Below are 24,922 nucleotides of genomic sequence, written 5' to 3'. Positions count from 1 at the left end.
CTTTTTAAGGCTTTATTGGTGGGAAAGGGCTTATTCTTCTCATCTGCACTTCTCACCTACGGGTCTCATCTCTTTAGTTAACGATAGGTGAGCTCAGCTCCTTAGGTGAGATGCTCAGACTTCCAAAATGTTTATTTGCTTTCTCTGATTTTTATTTCCACGACTTCAAACTTGCTCAGTGAAAATAACGGACAGAGATCTAAAATGGAATAAGTAATTGCTTGATAGCTCCTCGCTAAGTCTTTAAAGTGCTGTGCAGCTGCTGATGTGTGTTTGTGCTGGCATCGCGGAGTGGAGCCCTGGGAATAAGGAATCTGATTTCAGAGAAACAAGAGCCAGCTTCAAAGAAGTGAGCAACTCTCCCCAGCTGATAGAACTTTTACTGAAGGAAAACAACAATGAAGTAAGAAACACACCAGCAATATCTCCTGTTACTCCTCTACAATCCTTTTCAAAACTTTCTTCTCATTTATCTGATTATGCACTTCCGTTTCTAAATTCTCCCTTGTGGTGGCTTTACCTTTTCTGTTAGTTTAGGTGTTTGATTGTAGATTTCAGTGTCAGTCCACATTACTTCAAAGCACTTTATATTAGTTATTAAAGGGGGGGAGAACCTCCTGTGATTGCAATATATCCTTGGAGGTCTCTTCAGAATGGGAAACCAATTCGAGGTTTATTAGACAACCCTTTAAAAAAAAAAAAAAATTAAATAAAAAAGTATTATCCTCTAATAATGAGCTAGCCCAGAGTTTTTTGTCCACTGATGCTACGGTATTTCAATATTACATCTAAGCTAGTTTGATCGTATTTATTCAGGAATGATCAAGTTGAAATAAACACTTTGGCCACTGAAGTATGTGTTCAGCATTTCAAGAAAAGGCTGAAAAATGCAGGGTACAAGAGGCTACGTTGAAAACTTGTGTGTTTTAAAGTTCAGTTTTTCAAACAAAGAAGAAGAAAAGAAGCATTCCTCCTCCCATTCCACCTAAAACAGATTTGGCAGCTTACTTTAAGAACAGTAAGTCCAGATTCTTGCAGTTGTGGATCTAGTCGCTCATATGGTGAAAACTCCTGGACAGAACAAAATCAATATACCTGCGCCGGCTATGTCATCCCGATTTACACCAGCTGAAGAGCTGCTTACAAGCAGTCCTCCCCTGCACATTATTGATGTGCGATAACATCTCTGCCTTTCACTTGCGGAAGGTTTTTCTTTTTCCTCTTAACTTTCCAGGCACAATTTCCTGACACTAATAGGTTGGGATATTTCTGTGGGAAGGCTCTGTGAAAGTTGTTCTTTGAGCAGGGAGAGAGCAGCACCGGTTTGTTTAGTTATTCTGAGTGTATGATGGATGAAATGTCAGAAATAATTCCACAGCCTGTTGATGCCTAATCCCAGAGGACAAATGCCTGCATTTGAAATCCCACTGCAGGTTTAATTTGCCCAAATGAATCCCCATTGCAACACCTTTTGTTACTTTTGTAAACAGTAATAAAGTAATGCTGACAAACTGTAAACCAAGAGCAAAGGGATTCTGGAATTATTAAATACCACTCACAACTAAATTTAGCTGTTAAATTTGTATCCATAAAAAGAGCTTTAACTAGGAAATACTTTCTCAAGTCCCAGTCAGTTAAGATATTGAACATCAAACACCTCTGGACTGCAAAATCTTTAGTGGATCCTGAGGTTGCAAGGACAATCGGGAGCTCAGACAATGCTCAATTATCATGGTTTATATAAAGATGTTGGGATTGTTTCTCTGAATTTGAGAATACAAGATGGTGGCTCTGGCAGCAAGGCGAGACCCTTTTATGATTCCACAGCAGTAAAACAATATATTCTGCACAACCTGGAAAACGAGGTGGGCTTCTCACTCCTAGGGTCACACTGAGGGGCAAGGACAGACTGGGAAGGAATAGGTGACCAGAGGGACCAGAAAAAAGAAGTCAGAGGAGAAAAGACTATGTAAATTAAATTGCAATATTGAATCTAAATTTGAGGCTTGCTACCACAGACAGTAAATAACTATTGACTTGATATAAGCTAAGTGTTAGTGTTTCCTTAACTTCTACAGTCTCTCAAAGACCAAAAGCAGCTATACAAACTTGACAGTTATTTTAAGTAAGCCCATCCTTATTTATATCTTAATAGCTGAGCCTGAGGGAAAGAAGAAGAACCCAGCTCTGAATTTCAGAAAGGTTGTCTAATTTTCCAAACATCAGTGTGCACCTACAACTCACTGAGTGGAAAAATAAAGTTTAAACCTCAGCCTGCACAGAATGCACATGCAGGGAATTTGGTAGCCATCCATTTCTCTCACTACGTTTTTTGTATACAACTACTTTGTAAAAACTGTTTCTGTCAGCTCACTCTTATTGCAAGTAAGAGTACACTCAGAGTGGGAAATCAGACCCTCACTGTTGTTGATTGCCTCCTGTGCAAACGGCTCCAACATTTCATTCCTAGCTGGGTGGTCAGATTGTGCTTCTCCCTCTCTTTATTTACTAGGGCTGAATTTCACTTACTACGTAAAAACGCCAATTTAAGACCTATACAAATATCATATAAGTCTGTAAAATCACTATTCCATGTAAGCAATATAACAGCTGCTTCCCTGGAACAGTAGTAATGCAGAAGAGTGTATTATATTTTAGTTTTCTTTTTTTTTTTTAATTTCTTTTTTTCTATAGAGATGATGTATAAACATCCTGGGTAAAAAGAGAGATGCTTCACAAGGTCCTTGACTAGTGAGAAGTTGGTACATGGGATTCACTTGGTATCAAGAGGCAAGTTACTCTATAAATGGTTTGAGATCAAATTCTACCCACTGTAGCTTATGGATATTTTCATTATGCATATAGATGTTTAATCCTTTTTGAATCCTACTAATCTCTTGGCCTAGGTTATAACTGATAGCAATGAGTTCAGCAAGTTAATTACAGCTTTTGTTTAAAAAAATAAAGAAAAAGAAAAAAAAAGGAGAAAAGGAAAAAAAAAGCTTCTTTTGACTACATTTTTCCCCTTTTCTGCTTCATTAAACTCTGTTTCTTGAGTGGGTAAACAGAAGAACCTGTTTTACCTTCTCGGTATGATTCATTATGTCAAATAGTGATACTGTATTCCTTCTTGCTCATTTTTGAATAGTCCCGATCTCTTTGATTTCATTTCATAGGAAAACGTGTGCTTCTTATATTGTTTTTGCAAGGCATAGTCCATGTTCTGCGGGTCAGCAGAAGGCACTGAAACCACACCACCGTGTCATCCCAGTCCCAGGACCGCATGGTCCTACACAAAACAGTCTTCAAATAAAAGATGGAAACAATCCTGGGAGCAGAGAGTGGAACCAAAAGGATGCCCTGAGCCCTGGAGCTGTGCTCCTTTTCATCTTCAAATCCTGAATCCTCCCCTTGACCACAGCCGCTTCCCTAAAGGGTGGGAAACATGGGTTTGAGCTGCCCGAGGCAGAAGGGGAAATGGGACCCACGTGTCCCCCTTCCTCTGTGACTGCTCTGACAATAAGGCTATTGCATTATGAGAAAGGGGCAGGCACTATCGTTTTCTACCTCCTCTTCCCAAAGTATTTTAACAGAAAACAGTGACTCCTGCCTCAGCTCGCTGAGAAACAAAGCGGGGAAAAAAAATAAGACCTACACTCATGAGGTTGTTTGGCTACCAACTGAATAGATGTTTTCGTCAGCTGTTTTGAATTCGTTTTGAGGTGCTGGGTAGGAAACACGGGCTGCTTGTTTGGCATTTTGGATTGTATGCCAGGAGATGTCTGCAGCAACATCAGCCATGGAGGAGGCACTTCAGTCCAGGATGACCTTGCTGTCTTCACAAGCCAGCAGCCCAGAACCTGCCTGTCCTGCACACCTGATGGGCTGAACTAACTCCAGGACATCCCTGCCTTCTTCACCAGTGGTAGAAGCAGTCCAGACTGCCAAATATTTAAAAGGATGAAATTAGGCCAAATCCCACAGTTCTGCAGGTTTCAAGACACTAGAAACAACCAAAGCCTCAAAACCAGATTTTAGACACTAGAAGGAAATACAGAACTGACATACCATTTCTATATTATTGTTTTCATGCAGCTTGGGTACCACTAACGTGTTTTAATCTGACCATTCTCTGTTTGCACTGGAGCCTCTGTACTTAGCTTTGCCCCATCCTATTGCACCTTAGCAGGAAATAAGACATACTTGTTTCATTTATTTGACGTTTAGAGTTCAGTTACAACTATTTATAAAGCTTCACTGCTGATTGCTAAACATTATGGCACATGTTCTGTTGGAGCAATGGCTTCTCAGTGAAACAAGTCCTGCTACCTCATTCTTTGCAACTGATGTCATCCATCATGATAGCAATCCAATTGAGAACACACAACAAAAGTTAGCAGGACCTTCTCAAACCATATCAAAACACCACCACATGAAGCAAGGTGACACATTTCTGGGAACAGCTATCAACCAGCGCTTTGTATGAGTCAAAGTCATTTCCAAAACCTCTCCCTCACAAGCATAACTCTACAAGCAACAAGAGAATTGGATTTATCTGAGCATTCATTCAGCTTTGTTGAGTTTTGCTGAATTCCAATTCCCTTTCCTGGTTTTATTTATGCTTTCAGTTGGACTTTGGCTGGGTTTGAAGTAGTTGACCGATCTGTGTCCTTACCTGGCTGGGAAGACCAAGACCAAAACACGGTTGGATGTTTAGTTGGAGGACGTGGGCTGTGACACGTGGGGAGGAGGTTCACCTTTGTGCGTGCCACTGATTCTGCGGGCTGGGCTGGTGGGCAATGGTGGAGGTTGCAGACTGCTCCTCTTTGTCAGTCCTAACACATGTTGGTTTTGGGATCTGCGTAAAAATCTGTGACTCATGCTCTCTGTTGCTCTGCTTGAAAAGCAAAATAGAGATTTGTTGTTCAGTGAAGTTGTTGATCATAAGTTCAATGTTTATACATTAAACATCTTAATTGCTCTTTTTTTTTTCCCCCCAGTGGCTTTTTTCCACAAGGTGGAAATCCTTTCGTAGCGATGATTGTTGATAAGGCACGTTACAAGAACCGATGTGAGGAAGTAAGTGTTAGACAGTTTGTTCTCGGGTTGCAGTGGTGTGTAAACTCCCACAGCTCCTATGTCTTCAAAGTCCCTTGCAAATGCTAAATAACTATCACCCTTATCCCCACCTTCACAAAGGAACACCACTTAAGGTTTTAGCTACATTAGGCATGGTTTAAAATGTGTGATGGAGTGGCCTGGAAGCCCAGCTAGGCTAAGGTTTTCAGAGCACAAGCTCTGGAGAAGCTGCCCCAGGACTGGTGGCACCAACTGATTCTCAAGCATCTCCCTCATGGGGAATGAAGTGTCATGAACCATCTCGAGAGCAAAGCCCACACGTGTGCTGGAGGGAGGAGTGCAACTTGAATCCCATCCTTGCACTCAGGTCATAATGTTTTCATGAAAGTTACATTAAAAATGTTACTAGCATTTTAATTTAACAAGCTCCATCAGTTTCTAATGGCACCATGTCTATTCATCACAGCATCAGTACCGCAACAATTACTTGCAAGGTTTACAAGCACTTTATATTTATTTTTCTCATAATTATCCACAAATCTGAATTATCCTGGAAAACATACTCTTCTGCAGAGTACTTCCTAACAGGACATGTGTGCCAGAGAGGAAAACGCTTCTACAGCAGCAGAGTCCTGTGCTTTTCTGTGAAGACCATGATTGCAAATTAATCCTTTGAGTACCCCTGACATAACGTACAGACCCAGAAGAACAAATAAATCTCATGTAGCTGACAAAAACTCATGGGAGACCTGAACCCTGGCAACTCTTAGGACCCCTTCCTGATGATGACCATAAAGGACCAAATCAGGCAAGGAACTTGTGGGCAACTTGAAGGAGGAGCAGCCACCTGCCCCTGGGTTCACCTGGAGCAGCTGGGCTGCTCCAGTCGTCCTTGGTTAGTGCTATATGTCTCCAAGGAATTGTTAGTGGTGCATTTTGAATCCTGAAAGTCCACATAAAGTCCAAATATGCCATTCAGTTACCTCACTAAAGGTACAAGCCAGCTTGACCCAAAAAGTGGAGTCAAATTCTTTTGTGTTTCAACTCCAATATATTTCACTTCTTTGCACTAAAAAAAAAAAAAAAAAAACAGAAAAGGATGCAGATTTTTATAACACTAAGAATTTCCTTCACTTTCTTTCATAATATGCACCATGTCCTACTACTCAATACAAGTGCAACATATGCTGTTAGGTGGGCCCATTAATTACGGTATCTCACTAGACCTTTAAAATGAAAGCTACTGCCTCTGGTGGTTTAGGTGGAACAGAGATATATAACCTCCTAAAATATCTGCAGTAGCCCCAAGTTAACAGCCAGTATTTTTTAATCCTTTTAGTTATATTAATACCCCTTTTTTTTTTTTTTTCTGGAATGGAGTTTGCCAATATAATTTGCAATTATTACTTCGGATAATAAATTCATCATTTTGGGCTCCTGACTCTGAAAAGCAAATCACCCTGAATATATTATCCATGGGAAATGAATCTGTTTGCGTGTTTCACCCAGATATATACAAAATATTCCTCCTCCTGAGGTGGAAGGGAAGGGTGGGATAGATTTTAATGAGACAGAAGAAGAATCGAGACGGTTTTCGTAATAAAATCCTGCCTAAGCCAAGCTCTCGCAGTAACAAATGCCCTGGCAGGAGGCCTGTCGGTGGACTGTGTCCAAGACCTCGGCCTGAACAGCAGCCAGGGGCTCTGCAGAACAAGCCCAACATGGTTTATCACCTTTCCCCTCCGACTCCTCACCACATTCGGCCAGCTCAGGACCTTGCTCCAGAGTGTTCCCCCTGCTTACAAATAGCCTCTTTATTCCTCAGGAGCCGCTTCGAAGGACACATCCAGGTCACCTAACCTCGTCTTGTCACTTTTCCTGTGCACAAGCCAAAAAGCAGGAACGTTAGACCGGTTGGCAGTGTCACTAGGTCTCTGAACTGTTCAGCCCCTGCTGAATTCACCACCCACCATAAACCCTGTCTCAAGTTTTACCCTGTAAAAACAGACTTAAGCCATAGCTGCTGAGAATCTTGCACTCATCAGCTTTGCGCAATATAACGATGGATGTGGATTTTTCCTGTTTACCTCAGCCTCCCAAGTTAATTTCGGTAGCTGTGCTTTCCTTTATTCTTCCTGAGGTTTAAAACCACGCCGGCAGCTTCGTGCACATTCTTTCCCTTATTAGTTCAGTTCCCAGGCTGACATTTTTGTCTCTGCTATAATTTTCATTTAAGCTAACAACTTACTTGCTGGGCTGCTCATTTGAGTCAATAGTCATGAGGGTTTGCCGAGAACACTAGCCAGGAGGCAATTGCTTGATGTTGTTTTGTCGCTGCTGTTGCTTCAGAAAAAGAATAATAATTAGAAACAGTGAGTTGGTGCGGTTGCTCTCACGGTCAGATATCATTTCTTTCACATTAACAAAAAAACACACAATGACTTGTACAGTGTATCGACATATTGTGCAGGTTGTATCCTGCACCGATTTGCCAGTCATGTTATTTCAGTTACTTAACTGCTGTTGTGCAGAGTGAAAATTGGTGAAGAATTTGACCTTTCTAGCTCTATAAGCGTTTCATAAGGAAACTTAGAAATCCTTCCTACTTCTGTTCTAATTCCATCACTTATTAAATGTTTGTATTCGGGCTTGTAATCTGACTTGATAAAATTATTCATGTGTCTTTTCTTCCCATCAATACCTTGGTACAGTGATGGGCAGATCAGAGCACAACAGTAATATTTTGAGTTGCACACAATGTTCATCTGCCTCTGTGCAGACCGGTAAATGCTTGTGTATGCAGTAAGTGCATGAGAAAATATTTTTACTGGGCTTTTTTTTGCAAGTCACAATGGACTGCAGTCGGGCTTTCTTTTCTTCTTTTCTTTTCCTGAAGAAATAATACTGCCACTTCCATATGTGATATTAAAAAGCTCCTACCCCCGTATCTTTTACTTCTATAGTCAATGCTGAGATCTCAGCCAACGGTACAGCCTAGGCATTTGCATGTCAAGATGAAAATAATCCATTTTGATCCTCTATAGAAAATGTGGGAATAGTGGAAGAAGCTCAGAAAACATTACCCATCTCTCTGTGCCATGGGAGTCTTGAGGGAATAGCATTCCAGAGAGGGGTGTGATGCTGCAGTGCAGCGCTGCCTGAAATGCTGGGAAGAGCACAAAGAGGAATTCAGACACAACAGAAGTTATCCTAACACAAATTGCATCTATGGTAATGGAGAAAAAAATATAAATTTTAAAAAAAAGAAAAAAGGACATAAAAATAACTGCTGAAATAAAGACTGGTTTCATCCCATCTAGTGCTAGCACTTAGATGTCTGAACACAGGGTGTTTGAGATGTCTAAACGGAGGGTGTTTTAACCACAGATACTCAGTACGGAGAGAGAGGATCCTGAGGTATTTATGAACAGTAGGTAGGTTGAATTAAAACCAAGATGGATCAGGCAGGGACTGAGAAGATCAGCTTATACGTGGATTTGCAGCTGGGTGTACACTCTTCTTTCTGGCCACCAGACCTGTGCTTTTAAAACGTGTTACATAGCTGGGGCTGAGCTGGCTGAGGAGCGTGCTGCTCGAACCAAGCAGTGTGTGCCCCTGCGCCATAACATTCTTTTTTGCTCTAGAGACAGATGCATTTCTCCATTCAGAAAGTCTTCAGACAGTGGGAAGGACCCCGCTGGATTCCTGCAGCTCCTGCTTTCCAGACCATCATGCATTCACAACAGGCAGAGCCTCTCCCAGGACCTGCTTTGGGTGGTGGGCTGTGGAGAGCACTATGTGCCTTGTCTTCACCTGCAGCCTCTCCTGTGGATGTGCTTTTTCCTCTTTGGAACTGGAAGAGTCATTTTGCTTTCAGCTAACTGCAGGAGATGTTTTAATGCAGGTTTTGGCTGAGCCAGGGAGAAAGTACAATCAGATTTTGAACCTGCACCACTTTCCTAAGCCAGTTCCCTCCAGGGCTGTCCTCAAGACCCACGGCAACTCTAGACTCCAGTCTTCAGAGCCACAGCTATTAACTGTTGTTGACTTAAAACTTCTTATGAATAACAACTATAGGCTGTAAAGTCCAAATGTATACAAAGACCAAGTTACAGGAGCCTAAGAATGTAAAGCAGTTAAAACAGAAACGGTGATCACATAAGTCTAACACGGATTTTGTAATGTTTTGTGTCCCCTCGGACTGCCACCCTTTCCAGCTGATGCCCTCTATGCTTTGCATATCTGCAAGCGTCAACAATCCTGATTTTAAACTTGGCCTTTAGAGTATGTGTAAAGTGCTGGAGGAAATGGTCCCACACAGCCCCCTCCCACACAAACACTCAGTGTGCAATGCAGTGTGCTCCTTCCTCTTGTGCAGGTCCCGAGGACATAAAACGTCCTGCTGGACCAAAAAGAAAACATGAAGAAGGGGAGCCCTGGAATGGGAAAAAGCAAGTAATGTTAAATAAAAATTCTAGGAGATAACATGCAAGAAACCCACAGGCCTATGAAGAAATCTGTTACAGACCGATTTTTAAATAAAAAAGTATGTATGTGTATTAATGTGGTAACAATGCTGATAGACAGATACTGGGATTTATGTTCTTCATTGCCCTTTGGTTGTAAATGTGCTCTTTATTTATTGCTAGGACCTTCAGAGCGAGCACACCCAATCTGTAGGACTGAACTACGGGAACTAAGAAAATTACTGTCTGTGTCTCTTTTTTCCTCTGTTAATCCTCAAGGATTCCTCCTACCAAGCTCTCATTTATTTTCTTACTCTTCGCCAGAGCAGAACTACTCCCATGTTCTTCTTCCTCCGCTCACCTGAGAATTATCCAGAGTCCTAACTGTTAAGACGGAGATCTCTTCTGCAGTAAAATCCTGTTTAAATCTCCTGGATATTTGGGAGGAAATAAAGACTCAAAATCTGAAAAAATAATATGTGCTAAAATTTGCGGAAGGAATAAAATTAATGCATATGCCATGGCACTACCCTGTACTACTTCCCATCTGGGAGGAAAGAAATAGGCATTTCAGCTTAATAATATGCATGGTTCTCCCATTAGATTCCAGAATCTCTTAATGTAGATACACATCATTTTCTGGATATCAACAAACCACTTGAAGTATTATTTATACTCAAGGCTAGAATGATTGCCATGAGAATAATTGTGTAAAGGCTGGAATAGGAAAACAAAATTAACATTGCTGAATGGTATTCAGGCCTCAGTGATTTGGCAAACTTAGCAAAGATCACATGTCAGTTAAATGACAGATATGAGCCGCTGCAAAAAATATAGTGGTATTTCTTGAAAATATCTGATAGAGTAAAGGTTAATGTTATTAACATTCTGCTTGGTATGTAGTTGGTGTGAATGCAATATGTTCTTTACGATTTCTGTTTTCAAATATAAATGATGCTTTATTTTTTTATTAATAGTGTGGAAGGTTGCATTGATTATTTTCTTTGGAAAAATAATTAAAGCTGTTAAGCTTGGAAGGAAAAGATCTAAACAGATCAAATCCCAGCCTACCTAACTGATCCTACAATACTAATTCTTTTATCACTCATTACAGTATTTTATTCATCTTGGTTAAATTCAAATTAATTTTATGCTTTTCTCTCTGGGATTTAAGAGCTGATTTTTTTCCCAGTAGGCCTCTCTCCAACTTAACTGGGATGTACGATGTTTTATATCCCACTTAGTGCCCTGAACCAATACAAATCCTGTGAAACCAGCAAACACTACAAAGAAAGAGGTAACATCTACTGTCTTCCCAGTGTCCACAGTTCACAGGCTGATTTTTCCTGCTTTTCCTAATGTTACTTTAAGTCACAAAACAACACTATTGTGAGCATAAGGAATTCACGTGCGAGTGATATGGACGTGATGGCCTCTCTGTTGTTGGTCATGTTATTAACCTGTCTTTACCAGGTTGACTTTGTCCACCTTTTAAACAGAGACACCCAACCTCCATCATCCCTTATTGCTAGACTAAGTTCTGCACCTTGCATTTCATTTCCTTCCCTGCCTTTCTTCTCCCCAGTCTCAGTTTCATGGGCACTGGTTTCCTCTCACATTCCCAGTAGGGAACTTCAAAGCATGCTGTAATTTCCATAAGCACCAACGACTCCAGAAATTCTTCCAGTATGTGAGTGTCTCCAGTTACTCATGCAGAGTTTTAGGAACACAAGTGAAAATATCTTGCCTGGTTTACAGACGTGTTAGAGCTCTGGAGGTGGTGAGCTGGGAACATCACACGTAAAGCTCTCTGCATTCTGAGGAAGAGGGAGATGGCCACCAAGGAGAAAGTGGTCACTGGGAAAGCTGCAATAATCAACTCCCAGCCAATATTTCAGAGGAATAGGAAAAACAACCTAGCAAAAGGTTGGAGGATGAAGGGTGTGGGTCTCTTCTCCCAAGTAACAAGCGACAGGATGAGAGGAAACGGCCTCAAGTTGCCCAGGGGAGGTTGAGGTTGGATTTAGGAACAACTTCTTCCCCAAAGGGCTGTGGGGCATTGGAACAGGCTGCCCAGGGCAGTGCTGGAGTCACCATCCCTGGAGGGCTGGACAGAAGGACATGAGGTTCTCAGGGACATGGGGCAGTGCTAGGGTTGGGTTGGCAGCTGGACTCAATCTTGAGGGTCTCTTCCAACCAAAGCAGTTCTATGGTTCTATGATTCTATAAAAATTCGTTCTATGTTGACAACTAGTGAGTTAAAAACACATGTAAGGACAGGTGAACAATGCTAGAAAGGCCCAAGATCAACATCCTAAACCAAACGCATCAAAACCATTGCTGTCTCAGTGTCTCTCAATGTGTTGGTTTGGACAACGACCCCAAACGGTGTGACACAGGCATGCTAGAGGCTGTTCTCGTCTTCTTGGGCACATCAGGGGACACAACACTGTCAGATGCTGTAACACTTGAGCAGACTTTCCCATGTCCTTTCACGTTGCGTACATTTGCCTGACAATGAGCAATGTGCAGTCTGTTGATCCGTAATGAGCACTTTTTACCTTTCGTGCTTAACCACATTGTATCAGGTGCCATTGTACATCATTTCCATGAAAGACAGACACGTGGCCTAAAGGTAAGTGAATTTTCTTTTCAAACCATTGGTTCAGTTTTTGACACGCCACCTCCTCCATTTTGACCAATCCGATTAAAATCCACCTGATTTTAAAACTACACGGGCTTTAATTTTACCCCTTGCTCAACCTTTAAATCTCATCCCCTAACTCAATTAACACAGCTTAGTTAAAATTGTTACAAACATCTTTTGGGGGGGGATTATCCTCTTAATCATAATTTTAAAATAAATGGAATATTCAATAATCTGTACTCATGATGTAATCAGAAATTTTTTAAAAATCCTATGAAAGCTATTTAATAATATTTTAAACTGCTCAGCATTTAATTAAGGCTATTAGAAGATTAGAAATGAGATAGAAAAATGAATAAGGAATAAATCTAAAGTCTGTAACCATTGTTTCTAAAATGAATGACCACATTAAGGTCTTCCAAAAACTAAAGTGGTAATACATCTTTTCTCCCACAAGATCCTGCTTTAGAAACATGCTTTTGTGTTTGGGAGGGGATTAAAGTCTTTGAAAATGTTCTATAAATAATGTGAATCCACTGAGTATCAGTCTGTCCCTTCACCAGAGCCAAAATAAGCACCCAAACACGAGGATCGTCTTCCTAAGCAGAAGAAAAATCCTCTCGTCCTTACAAAACTGGGAGCTGTGTTGAAGCTGCTGCACAGAACCCCACATGAGAAGATGCACCTCTTGTACCAGAAGACATCATGTACCCTGTCCCTCAAACCCAGTGGTACATCATGTACCCACAGCCCCCCAGTTTGTGTCACCCCAAATGGGAACTGGCTCTGCTGGTTGGGAGAGGGGCCAGAGGAGCCCCAGGAATGATCCGAGGCTGGAACAGCTCTGCTGGGAGGACAGGCTGAGAGAGTTGGGGTGTTCAGCTGCAGAAGAGAAGCTCTGGGGAGACCTTAGTGCAGCCTCTCAGTGCTTAAAAGGGGCCCATGAGAAAGATGGGAACAGACTTTAGAGCAGGGTCTGTTGCGATAGGACAAGGGGTGATGGTTTTAAACTAAAGGAGGGAGATTCAGGCTGGACATGAGGAATAAATTACTGCCCCTGAGGGTGGTGAGAGCCTGGCCCAGGTACCCAGAGAGGTGGTGGATGAACCATCCCTGGAGACATCCCAGGCCAGGCTGGACGGGGCTCTGAGCAACCTGAGCTGGTGAAGATGTCCCTGCTCATGGTAGGGGGCATTGAGGGAGCTCTGCAGGTCCCTTCCAACCCTTCTGCGATTCTATGATCAGGAGACCACCATGCTCAAGAAAGACCAACCGCCAGTCGTGGCTACATCAGATGTGCAAATGCAACCATAAAGGCTGTTTGTAGCGGTTTTCACCTTAGATACTTGCACAGATTTTAAGCATCCTCACTCTAGCCTTCTCTTTTCCCTTGTTTCAAATTTTGTTTCCCTGTAGCCATTCGAAGGTAAAATGCACCTCGCACTAAACCTATTCTAGGGGGATTTGGGATCTGATTGTGCATTTGTTCTGCAAACACCTCCCACCCCACTCTGCTGGTCATTCCCCCTGCATAATTTCCACAAAAGCCTGAGGGAGTTTTTCATGCCAGAGGACTTGAGGGTCAAGCACACTTTAGAAGAGATTCATTTTACTACTTTTTTTTTTTGTTTTTCTCAAAGTAAACTTAAAAAGCTTTAGAACTGTTCAGCCTTCCCAAGCTGAGATCAGAGTCAGACACAAAAGTGCAAATTGTAGCCCAGAATTTGGGTGTCTAAGGCTCATTTTCAGTGAGGGTGAGAGTGACTTGCTGCTCTTACCCCAGTGCCAAATTTCCACCGAGGTCAGCGTGCACGGACTTAAAATAATTCCAGCAAAGTCAAATACTCAAAAGCTCTGTCATCACAGCAGATTGCTCTCTGAGAATAGCAGGAAGGAATTACATTGCACACTGTTAAAATGTTAGCGACCACATTTCATTTTTGAAAAGGCAATTTATTTGTCCTGAAATAAAGAGTTGATTATATCTCTTATTACTGTTACAAGAACTTGATATATCACAAAGTGGAAGAGTTACAACATGTACCAACTCTCAACCAGGAAAAATGAACCTGATTCATAATTCACTTTGAGAATGTCTAGTTAGTCAATCAAGTGATTTGTAATCATAAAGGCTGCCAGGAACTGAATGAATAATGGACCATACTAAAATCCTTGGATTTTCTAGTATTCTTATTTCATTATGTGACTTTTATTGCTATTTCTGATAGTTGTCTCTCTTTCAGCAGAACAAATTAAACTATTCATATTTACTGGAAGGAATATATTTGACTGTTTAATGCGCATAATGAATATACAAATTGAGTGACCACCCTACGTGACAACCTAATGTGAGGTTTTTCTCCGCGGGAGCTAAACCTTCAGGATGTGAAGCTTCGATAGAAACAGTCGTTTCTCTCCCCGCCTCCGTTTTTCCTCTTGAAAGGATTTTTGGGGTAATCAATCCTAGCATACATCATATTGTTACAGTATATTTTCTCAAGTTGTTTTATAACTATGGAAATGACATAATTCATACAGCGTGGCATCTGTTAAAGCAACTGCTTTACCCTCTTTCTGCAGCTGAGAAGCATCTTTACACTCTGTGATTATCTAATAAAATGTGACCTCCAGCTCTGTATTTTTACCAGTTATCTGGCAGATTCAGATATATAGTTCTAGACAGAGCTGGAAATAAGAAACCACCACCTTAAACACAAAACTGTGCAGAAGTCGTAGCTCAGTATGTGTTAATTATATTCAAAACTGCAGATTTTTAATGTTTAGTTCCTTCTTCTGACTTTAGCTGCAAAACAAAACTTTTAAACCAGGCATTTAGCTTGACATGGAAAGCCCCTTAATTGCAGATTTCTATCGCATTTGAAGTTTAACTCGCTGTTTGCTATATTATTTATTGTTACCGTATGCATTTCTAGACGTATGTTTTCAATATCCTGACAACCGAATCAGACAATATGTTGTGATTTTTAAACGATCAGTGCACCCATGCTGTAAGCTACTTTATTCTTGGCATTTCCCCCTAGCTACAGAGCAGGTCCGCTGACATATTTCTGCTTCTTGTTCTCATTTACATTTATACTGATGTAATTTTATTTTGCTTGGTGGGGGGTATGCATGACAAAGGAATAGGCGTTAAGCAATAAAATGAAATTTATTATAGATTTTGCTGGTATTTCAGCCAGAATGATTTTAAGGATTTTACTGACCGTTTATTTGTCATCCAGATGTGAGGTTTAGACTTTGCCATTAAAACCAAAGGTTATTTCTTCACTAAGAAACTACGTTGGATATAGACACATCTTCACCTAACAATGAAGCTCAACCAGTCTGAGAGCAGAATGTGGCAATGGGAAAACAGTTATTTCAGGAAGCTTTGGATCAAAACTCCCAAATAAACTTGAATTAGAAAAACAGGATGTATTTAGCCAAACTGGAATACAGCCAGGACGCTGCTCCTACAGTTACAGGCATTCTCATGCTACTTTATAACAATCGCAAGGGATCACTGCCTGCATTTTACACCTTCTCTAAAGTTGTTGTCATTTCAGAGGGACAATATCAAATCAAATGTAAATTACAACTGAAGTGTAACTGCTTGCAAAAGTCGTGCCTTGGGACATATTTTATTTCTGGTAAAAACACGGCATTCTGAACTTAAATCTATGGAAATGCTCATAGCCCAGACAGGGTGCCACTGTGTCAGCAAATGAGAAAAGAAATTTGAAAACTGAAATGACAAAACTGATGAGATAGTTTTGGCTCTGTTAATGAAGTTGAGAAAAATGACAAAAAGCATTAATAAATTACTTAAATACTTCTGGTCTTACTATTCAAGTGCTAGGGGAAATTCCCCAAAAACTTGACTCAGAAGATAAAACACAGTTTTGATAGAGAAGTATCACAATTAATTTTAATGCCATTTCTGTCTGTTAATGTCATTTCAAAAAATTACTCAGAACACACACACACAAAAAAAAAGGTCAAAATTTAATTTAGTGTAATAAAGTCAATGCTGAGCTCTCTAGAAAGGGATGTCCAACAGGGATCATTTTCCAGTCATGAACTCATGCACGTATGTTATGGTTTTTGTGTCAAAAATCAGTGGATTTGGGGATGAAATCATCGTGATTTCCTTCCATGGCCGTGATCTACATCAACACATATACACGGTTTACTAGTGATGGTCTTCTTGGTACCCTGGAAAACAGTAAAGCTGAAAAGCTGCTTAGAGACAGAGCTGTATTTCTTTAATGCTGTTTAACATAGTGTAAATTGAAAGAAATGACTGGTGCAGCTAAATTTAATAGCTATGTAAAGCACTGGAACTATGCAGGATCCCACCAGTTTTAATACATTGCCTGTGATCGTAGTAATGAGGCACTAGTGTAGTAAGCCATGTGCTTTTAACTTTTTACTCACTTGGAAAAAATGAAGTATCAACACAGTGATGGCTGTAAAATCTGATGGAAGGAATCCCTGCTCATTCATTTGGTGTTTTTATTCATGCCATTTGTGGACAAGCAGAAATTTGTTATTCATTAAACACTGAATTCTAACTAAACAAATAGATTTAATTATGCTATACTTTCCATGTTTTTGCAAACTACAGGACTTTGATCTTCGATACAGCAACACATACAGCAGGGAGGTGAATTTTACTGCTGCTGGTATAAAAGACCCATAATAACAGAGGTTAATGGGTGGGCAAGAGACCATACTTCCTTTCCAAATACTGTTCAGAAGTGTGTGAGTGTTAACCACTTGCATGCCATTTCTTACGTTAAGCAACCTCAAATTTCTAGGTACATTAAAAACAAATGAATTCCTGGGAAAGCTGTGATTAACCCTCAGCAGACTTTTGAGAGACTCACAACATACCAGCTGTTGCTCATTCTTGTCTGCCTCGAAGGAAAATCAAATTATTTTCTGGGACAATATGGTTCTGGAAAAGTGGTGGTGCCCGGTTTTGAGGTACCTTGAGGTACTTTGAGGTACCCTGGTGTACCAGTTTGTTTCTAACCCTTCATCTGGCCATTTGAGCTAAATTTCGTAGAGATGTGATGATGTCCTCCAGCTCCTTGCACTGAAGATCTCCACGGCTTTCACGTATCCAACAGCTCCCTACCTACCCACACATACTTCTACGAATGCATGGCCTTCGGTAACAAAAAAAGAACAAAAACAAAAAGCTACTCCCTGCTGCTGAGCACACCAAAAATAAACTGTGTCAGAGGTCTGACTGAATGTTTACCTTTTCAGTCAGGATCTTCCCTTTAATACTATCCAGAAGTTGGGCCCAGGGCCTACCAATTGTCTTACACAAAATACATAAAGAGATGGATTCAGGATTAGCAAGACACAGATCTCCATTGTGCCCATCAGAGGAGATTGTTTCTCTTTCCCACACATTTGTTTTTACCTATACCTGTTGGTTCAGATGGACCGAAGCCAATATTTGAATCTTCCAGAACTGCAGGGTTTCAGTGCTGCAGCAGCTGAGAGCAAAGTCCAAGACCCCCACAATTTGTCAGGAAGACTGTTAAATGCAGTCAAAAACACCTTGTTTTAACGTGACTGTAAGATCTGATTTTAAAACAGCTGCTTTTGGCTTCTTCTTGCTTCTTTTATTAATATGAACTTGAAAATTGCGGATAATATTTTGAGACTGCTCCAGCAAAGCGTTTTGATAGTCTCATGTTCAAAGAGCTGATGAAACTGATATATTCCTCTGAAAACTCTTCTGCCAAATCAGTTTTTTCTTTAGAAATTGTCCGGTGGGACAATTTTTGGCCAGTTCACAGCTTGATCACTGTCTCTGCATAACTCCGTATACCGTAGCTCCTTCTGTTGTATCTTCCGATGCTGGATAATAAAAGATTTTGTGAATCAGGCCACTGCAGCATAAGCTGCTGGGTCAGGCAACTATTGCCAGAAATGTGCTTTGGGTAAAAACCTTTATTCTGCAAAGGATAGGGCTCATCACTGCACTGAGCAGCACTTGTGCCCATGGCCCCTGCACAAGGACCACTAGCCTGCCGGGCCCCTAGCCCTTCGATACATGTGCCGGTCATGGCAATGTTCAGCTCAGCTTTCAGGGTTTCAAGCTTATCCTGGTCTCTGACGTCCACCTCTTTTAAGCTAAGCCTGGTCTAGGAGGCCACCAACTGCCTCCCCTGCCACGTACCACATAGGAGATGTTTTGGGTCCATTTAAGGGATATTTGGTTTGGCTGTTGCAAGCTACCACTTGGTTACTGCCTCTGCCCAAGGAGTCTGAGGTCCACTTTGCCCATTCTCTATGCCCAGAAGGACATCTCAGCTCTGGTGCTCTGTCCCTGTTCCCAGCAGCTGGTCTGCACTCAGTCTGTGCTGCTCCAGCGGAGGAACTTGAGTGCAATAATTTACTGCAGACCACCAAGCCGAACAGGCACCCAAGAAGTTGCCCACGCGACCTTTCTCTGCAGCCACACATGTGACCCAGAGGGACAATTAACCAAAGCGTACTATTTTCAGCAGTGCGCAGCTCTGTTCTGTGTAATAAGGAGTACAACCATCTGTACTTCTGCTTGAGAAGTGGGTCCATGTGAACCTCATGAGGTTCAAAAAGGCCAAGTGCAAGGTGCTGCCCCTGGTGGGACACCCCCGGTATCAGTCCCGGCTGGGGTGCAGGATGCAGAGCAGCCCCAGGAGAAGGACTTGGGGCACTGGGCTGAGAGATCGGCCATGAGCCGCCACGTGCGCTCGCAGCCCAGGAGCAAATGGTGCCCTGGGCTGCATCCCCAGCCCCGTGGGCAGCAGGTTTGGGGGATCCTGCCCCTCTGCTCCGCTCTGGTGAGACCCCATGCAGTGCTGGTCCAGCTCGGGGTCCTCAGCACAGGACACACATGGAGCTGCTGAGAGGGGCCAGAGGAGCCCCAGGAATGATCCGAGGCTGGAACAGCTCTGCTGGGGACAGGTGAGAGAGCTGGGGTGTTCAGCTGGGGAAGAGAAGCTCCAGGGACACCTTAGTGCACCTTTCAGTGCTTAAAAAGGGCCCATGAGAAAGATGGGAACAGACTTTTGAGCAGGGTCTGTTGTGATAGGACAAGGGGTGATGGTTTAAACTAAAGGAGGGAGATTCAGGTCGGACATAAGAAGAAATTGTTTCCCCTAAGGGTGGTGAGAGCCTGGCCCAGGTACCCAGAGAGGTGGTGGATGAACCATCCCTGGAGACATCCCAGGCCAGGTTGGATAGGGCTCTGAGCAACCTGAGCTGGTGAAGATGTCCCTGCTCATGGCAGGGGGACTGGGGAGCTGGGGGAACTTGGAAGGTCCCTTCAATACAAACTGTTCTATAATCTGTAGGGGACACATCTGTCTGCAAGCTTATCATGGACAGCTCATCTTTTAAGTACATGCCCCAACCACAGCAGGCTTGTGTGAAAAAGCACCAGTTTCATTTCATCAAGTGTTTTCTCTTCATCCACCTGCCTTCACTAGACACCTAGGGCTGGATGAAGGCTCTTTATGGGACACCATGGGCCACACTGCTCATCAGTGTCCCCTTTGGGGCAAGCTTCCTCTGCCAGATGCTCCTCTCTCCTTTCTTCCTACAGGGTTCTTGGGAGCCCACGGCACAAGCATTTCTCCTACCATCAAGGGCTGGAAAGTTCAATATTTGACATCCAAATATTTGTGTGGATCAGACTCCAAGAAACCATTAATGTTTCATGTACTGGCTTAAACAATAAGCATTTATTTTCACTTATACAACTAAAATAAGTTTGTTTTCAGAAATGTGCTGAAGTGACTGCTACATCTGTAGAATTCCTGTGTTATGAGAAGAGTTAGACTAACACGAAAATAGGGTGTGACCAGCGTCAAGCCCAGTGTTTGTACCTAATCCAGCAAACCCTATGAAACAATCAACCTGTGTTTTCATAGCATAAAGTTTTCATATTTTAGTGGGAAGAAAATTTGACAAACATATTGTTCATCCCTGTTTTTTCAGATAAGTGGGTAAGGAAGGAAAATCTTGGAGAGGAGTTGCTTCCAAATTATCTAAATGGGAATAGATATGCTAATGTACAGTCAGTGAGAATCCCACGGGGACTCAAAACCTCAGGCAGGCAGAGTCTAAGCAAAGCTCTGCTATGTGCAAATCCAGCATTGGCATGGGTCTGTGTTTTGCCCAAAGATGAGCCGATCCCAGGGTCACAGCTGGAAGTTGTGTGTGGTCTGTATGCGGCAGAACCCCAGGCTGAAGCACGCAGATTTCAGCTCATCTGCACTGTGGATGCCAGAAAGGGGAACTGAGCTTTTAAAAGTGTGTCTTAACAGAGCACAAATAGCTTTTTTTCCAGCTCTAGTCTTTTGCTGCCTGGTGGGGAGTACTTCTTCACACAAACTTCTCCCGATCGATAGGGTGACAGCCCTAATGTATAGTTAGTGTATGTGCAAGGGTCATACAGCTGTCCCTTCAGTAGACATTAATCCTACATCCAGAACTATGCGAGAGGTTAATGTTTGCTAATCTAACAGACTCTCTTTCTCTCCGGTCCTGCAGGGATGAAAGGATGTGAGCTTCACTTAAGCTTTTTAAGTTGGGTCTGTGATGGATTCTGCCTGTTTTATTGCAAACCAGAGGGATGGGGGTGGAAATCTGTCTCTGCTCCTAACTCAGGTTTTCCAAGCCAAGAATATTGTTATCATCATTTACCAAGAGCAAAACTTTCCTTAGTGCCTAGCAAAGGAGAAAAGGACTCCCCTGTGTGAGCTGCAAAGGAGGAAGGGGCATAGGGGATGGGAGCATTTTCTCCCAAGCAAGACAAGCCCTGTGTTCAGAGCCAAATCTCCCTGGGGCTTGGCTATCCAAGCAGGGGAAAAAAAAAATGAACTGTTGCATTTTGTGCTTTTCCTTTCAAAGTCGCGTAACAGTGAAAAACCATTAGGAGTGGGAATGCCAGGCAGAGTGAGTCTGTGTTGTACCAGAAAAAGGAAGGGGGGTCGCTTGTACCAGAAAAGCCTTTGAAGGGAGGCTTGAGGCATTCCCCAGGACTCCAGCATTTTCCTGGAGACAGCCACCCTTGTCTTACTGCAGGCTAACCCACGCTGCAGGGCTTCCCCAGACAATGTAGGGATTTCTAGGGATTCCCAGGAGCAAACAGACAAGCCTCTTTATAAATACCGTTCTATTTCCTTCAGAACCTGTGTTGAGTGGAGAAGGAAAACGCAAGACTCTACACACCGCAGAGGGGTCTCATGCGAGTAAATACAAGAACATTGCTCAGGCAGGGCAAGGCATATTTTCTGGCATGATATCAAGGAAATCATGCTGTGACCCAAGTACTGGTATTTGGATTCAACCTGAAATTATAGTAAATTAAAATGGGAAGTAGCAGGCTAACATCCTCCAGGAGAGCAGGCGGGGGGGGAAATAATAAGACTGTATCTTCAGAATTTCCTGTGTTTGCAATGCAGTGGTTGTGTGCTATCCAGTACAACAAATTTACCATCCCTTTGAAAATATCTATTGAGCTACTCTCATCACAAGGCAGAGGTGAAATAAATGCTTCTCTACCCTCAGTGCTATCTAAAAATGCTGGTTTGGCACAGTACAGCTTTACACAAGCCTGAGCTAAAAAGACGTTATCACACAACAATGTTACTTTTTACTACAGGACTAATTACATCCAAAGTTTTACTTGAGAACACTAAATCAATACAATTTTTAGTGCCACATGGTGGGAACAACTAGATCAGCACAGTTGACCCATGTCTGCTCTCGATAAAGCAGGGCTGAAAAGAGTAGTGCTGTGGGCAGAAGAGCAGCAGTGGGATACATATAATGTGGGATCCCTTCTCTTCCCACATTCTGAACTGAAAGGGGTGTCTGAGTCTCTTTTTCCACCACATCCCAGCCCTTGGAGGCTGGATTTTCCCATCAGGTTATTCTGCTTTCAGCAGGCAGACAAATCGATCCAGGAGAGTCCAGTCCCACCCATCCCCACATCAGACCGGTGACTTCAGGACCTGACACAAACCGCATTTCATCTCGATACCCCAGACAGGCAGATGGATCAATGACAGATTAGCTATAGGCGGCCCAGTGATTTTAAGCAAGAATGAACTGCAAGATTTACGCAGTCCTTCTGCGATTCCTACCCCTGTTGTTAAGCATGAACAAAACATTTCTCCATGACTGTCAAATGCCCACTCTTCACATGCAGCCACTTGTTGAAATTATTCTTGAAACTAAACCAGCCCCTGAAAGGATCCAGCAACCTTTTTGTGTTAAAGGGGAGTGGGGAGATGAGGCAAGGTGGACTCACTTTGAGAATTGGTGGTTTTACAGCACAAGGAAAAAACTTCTTTATGGCTTTCCAGGGACTTCAGGATTCTGTGTTTCTGTTTTTACAAGAATGGGCTGATTTGTCTTAGGCTATTACTGTCTATTACTGCTGGAAGTCCCGGGGAAAGGTGGGAAGCAGAGAATTCTGGCAATCTGCCTAAAGAGAAATCAATGAAACAAATTAATCCTTCGCAGGCTGCAATGACACAGTAATCCATCATTCAGAGCTGCTTTTATACACCAAATCAGAGAGCAGAGGAAAGAGCCCTGGGGGACATCACAGACAACAACTTACAGCAACACTGGGAAAATACTAAGGAATCAGTTTATTTAAAGAGGATAGATTTCAGTTGATTGCCTATTTCGTTTTATAGAGATTTTTCTTCTGTACTGCTGCGAAGCCCTGGGCGGATGGCTCTATCTGCTTGCTGAACGTTGGCTGCCCGGATCTCCTCCGTGGGCTTCCAGAAGGGTTGTAAAAAAATAAAACGTATTTTTGTATTTTTACCCGTGACGGGTGAGGGGATGATACTGACTTTTGGAGGTATGGAGGGAGAGAGGAGGGTCCCCGAAGCCCCCGCGTGGGCTTTGCAGGATCGGGCCCCTGGGGCATCGGCGGCGTTAATCCTGATCCACTATTTCAGCTCCGTGGGATGGATGTGGGGCTAGAGACTCGCGGGGGGAGAAGGCTGGGCAGGATCAGACCAGACCTCCCCTCCCTAAACCCGCCTATCCTTGCACCCCCCTGCCGTCACCTCTTCGGGAAACCTGCGCAGCGGGGGGAGGCGGCACGCATTTGAAACCATCGACCCGTGCTTACAAGTCAGCTGGTGGTACCCAAATGACTGGACGGGGGTGGAGAGGGAAGGGGCTGCCGGCCACCCTCCCTCACCCCATAAAAAAAAAAAACAACACCACCCGTGCAGAGGCCGCGGTGCCCTCGCTGATGGTTCGTCTGTCACCGCGTGGATGTGACCCACGTCTCGGGAGCAGGGCACAGCCGGGAGCATCCCCCATCCTCCGAGACGACCACCCCCACACACACCCCTCCCCGGGACACCCCTGCGACGGCGGGAGTTTGGCAACACGCTGGAAATTGGCGCAAAACGCGTTGAACAGCAAAACGACCGAAACACGGACACCGGGGTGCTATCGGGAGGGTTTTGTTCTGTTTTGTTGGTTTTTTATTCATTCCCTCCTCCTCCCCATCTAGAGGCAAAAGGATAATTTTGGTAGCCCGCTTGCATGTCGGTTTCACCACCCTGGATACTTGGAAGGCGTGTTTTATTCTGGCTTTCCCCTACTTTGAAGAGATGGATAACGTAAGGACCTGGTGGTGCTGCTGGGGTCAGGAGAACTATGCTAATTGGGAAGCCTAATTGCTTCAAGCAGTCTTGCCTCTAAACATGGAGAGAGCCGTTGAGGGAGTCAGTCTGTTCTTAATAAAATGAAGAAGCACTGAATTTAATTCCCAAGAAAGGGACTATAAAAGTTTCCACAGTGTAACTAAATGACTTCACCTATACTATTACCCCTCAGATGACATCTTGAAAGAAGGCAGACTCAATACAGCCTCCATATTCATAAATTGGCTGTGCTTAGGCCAGTAAATCTGGACTGATTTAAAAAGACTTTTTCATCCTCCCAATCAAATGAAGTCATTGTTAATTAGATGTTTTCTGTTAACAATGTCGCTATTCCCTGCGTTACCTGCTCACACATTTAGTGAACTTCTTACAGCATCTGGATCAGCAGATTTTTTTTCCCTTCTTTTTTTTTGCGGTGTCACGTTGAAAGGTGGTTTCCCCCTTGTGACTTTCCTTTTCGGGGCGATTATCATTCACTCTGCTCCAGGCAGGATAAATGCCACCTCTGGATATTTGTAGAGGTCATTAATGTACCTGACGGGGCTTTGAGAAGAGGGAGCGCTGCGAACCCCCTCTCCAGGGGAAAAGCATGTCCGGGGTCCCCACTGGGATGGCAAGAACTCCCAACGAGCCCAGGCGGGTTTCGGGGTGCCCCCTTGCCCTACTTGAGACACCCGCCGAGAGTGACACAGGCTTGGGGACAAGTGTTCGGGAGGGTGAAAAACAACAATAAAAAAGGAAAAACCCCTAACTTCCCCCTGGTAGCTCGGGATGTTTGCAAACAAAAGAAAAACCGCAGCGTCAGCTCCTCGGGCTCTCATCTCACTAGAGGCATGTTGGGGCGTGTTTCCCTCAGTTTAAGTGGTTTATAAGAGGCATGCTTTCTCCCTGCGCCGAGAACCCGGGGGGATGCGACTTTTCCCTGCTTCCCCGCGGGTCTCGGTGCTTCGTAGCCTGCAGCAAAGCCCACGGGTGATGAGGAGGTCACGAGCGGCATCCCACAAGTTGTGATGGGA

The 24,922-nt window shown here is 43.1% G+C and overlaps 1 long non-coding RNA gene across 17 annotated transcripts in view; it reads right to left on the bottom strand.

Annotated features, from left to right (window-relative positions):
• The window catches only part of LOC136115251 (uncharacterized), a 69,956-nt gene that overhangs the window by 34,699 nt on the left and 10,335 nt on the right, over positions 1-24,922 (bottom strand). Inside the window, exons 1-5 of one of the 17 annotated variants that reach the window (XR_011736672.1) lie at positions 22,520-23,552; positions 7,328-7,422; positions 6,834-6,957; positions 6,063-6,148; positions 4,676-4,897 (exon numbers count right to left, since the gene is read on the bottom strand). The exons of 3 other annotated variants lie outside the window; for them this stretch is intronic. This is a non-coding gene — a long non-coding RNA (uncharacterized lncRNA). Of the gene's footprint in view, positions 1-4,675; positions 4,898-6,062; positions 6,149-6,812; positions 6,958-7,327; positions 7,423-8,162; positions 9,416-22,519; positions 23,553-24,922 lie in introns of those variants that run through there. 13 more of the 17 variants (XR_011736669.1, XR_011736673.1, XR_011736664.1 and 10 more) reach the window with 13 other exon arrangements.

The sequence above is a fragment of the Patagioenas fasciata genome, chromosome Z, assembly GCF_037038585.1.
Source record: "Patagioenas fasciata isolate bPatFas1 chromosome Z, bPatFas1.hap1, whole genome shotgun sequence".
Taxonomy (NCBI): Eukaryota; Metazoa; Chordata; class Aves; order Columbiformes; family Columbidae; genus Patagioenas; species Patagioenas fasciata.
The sequence above is the reverse complement of the archived record's forward strand: the minus strand, read 5'-3'. Positions and strand labels throughout refer to the sequence as shown.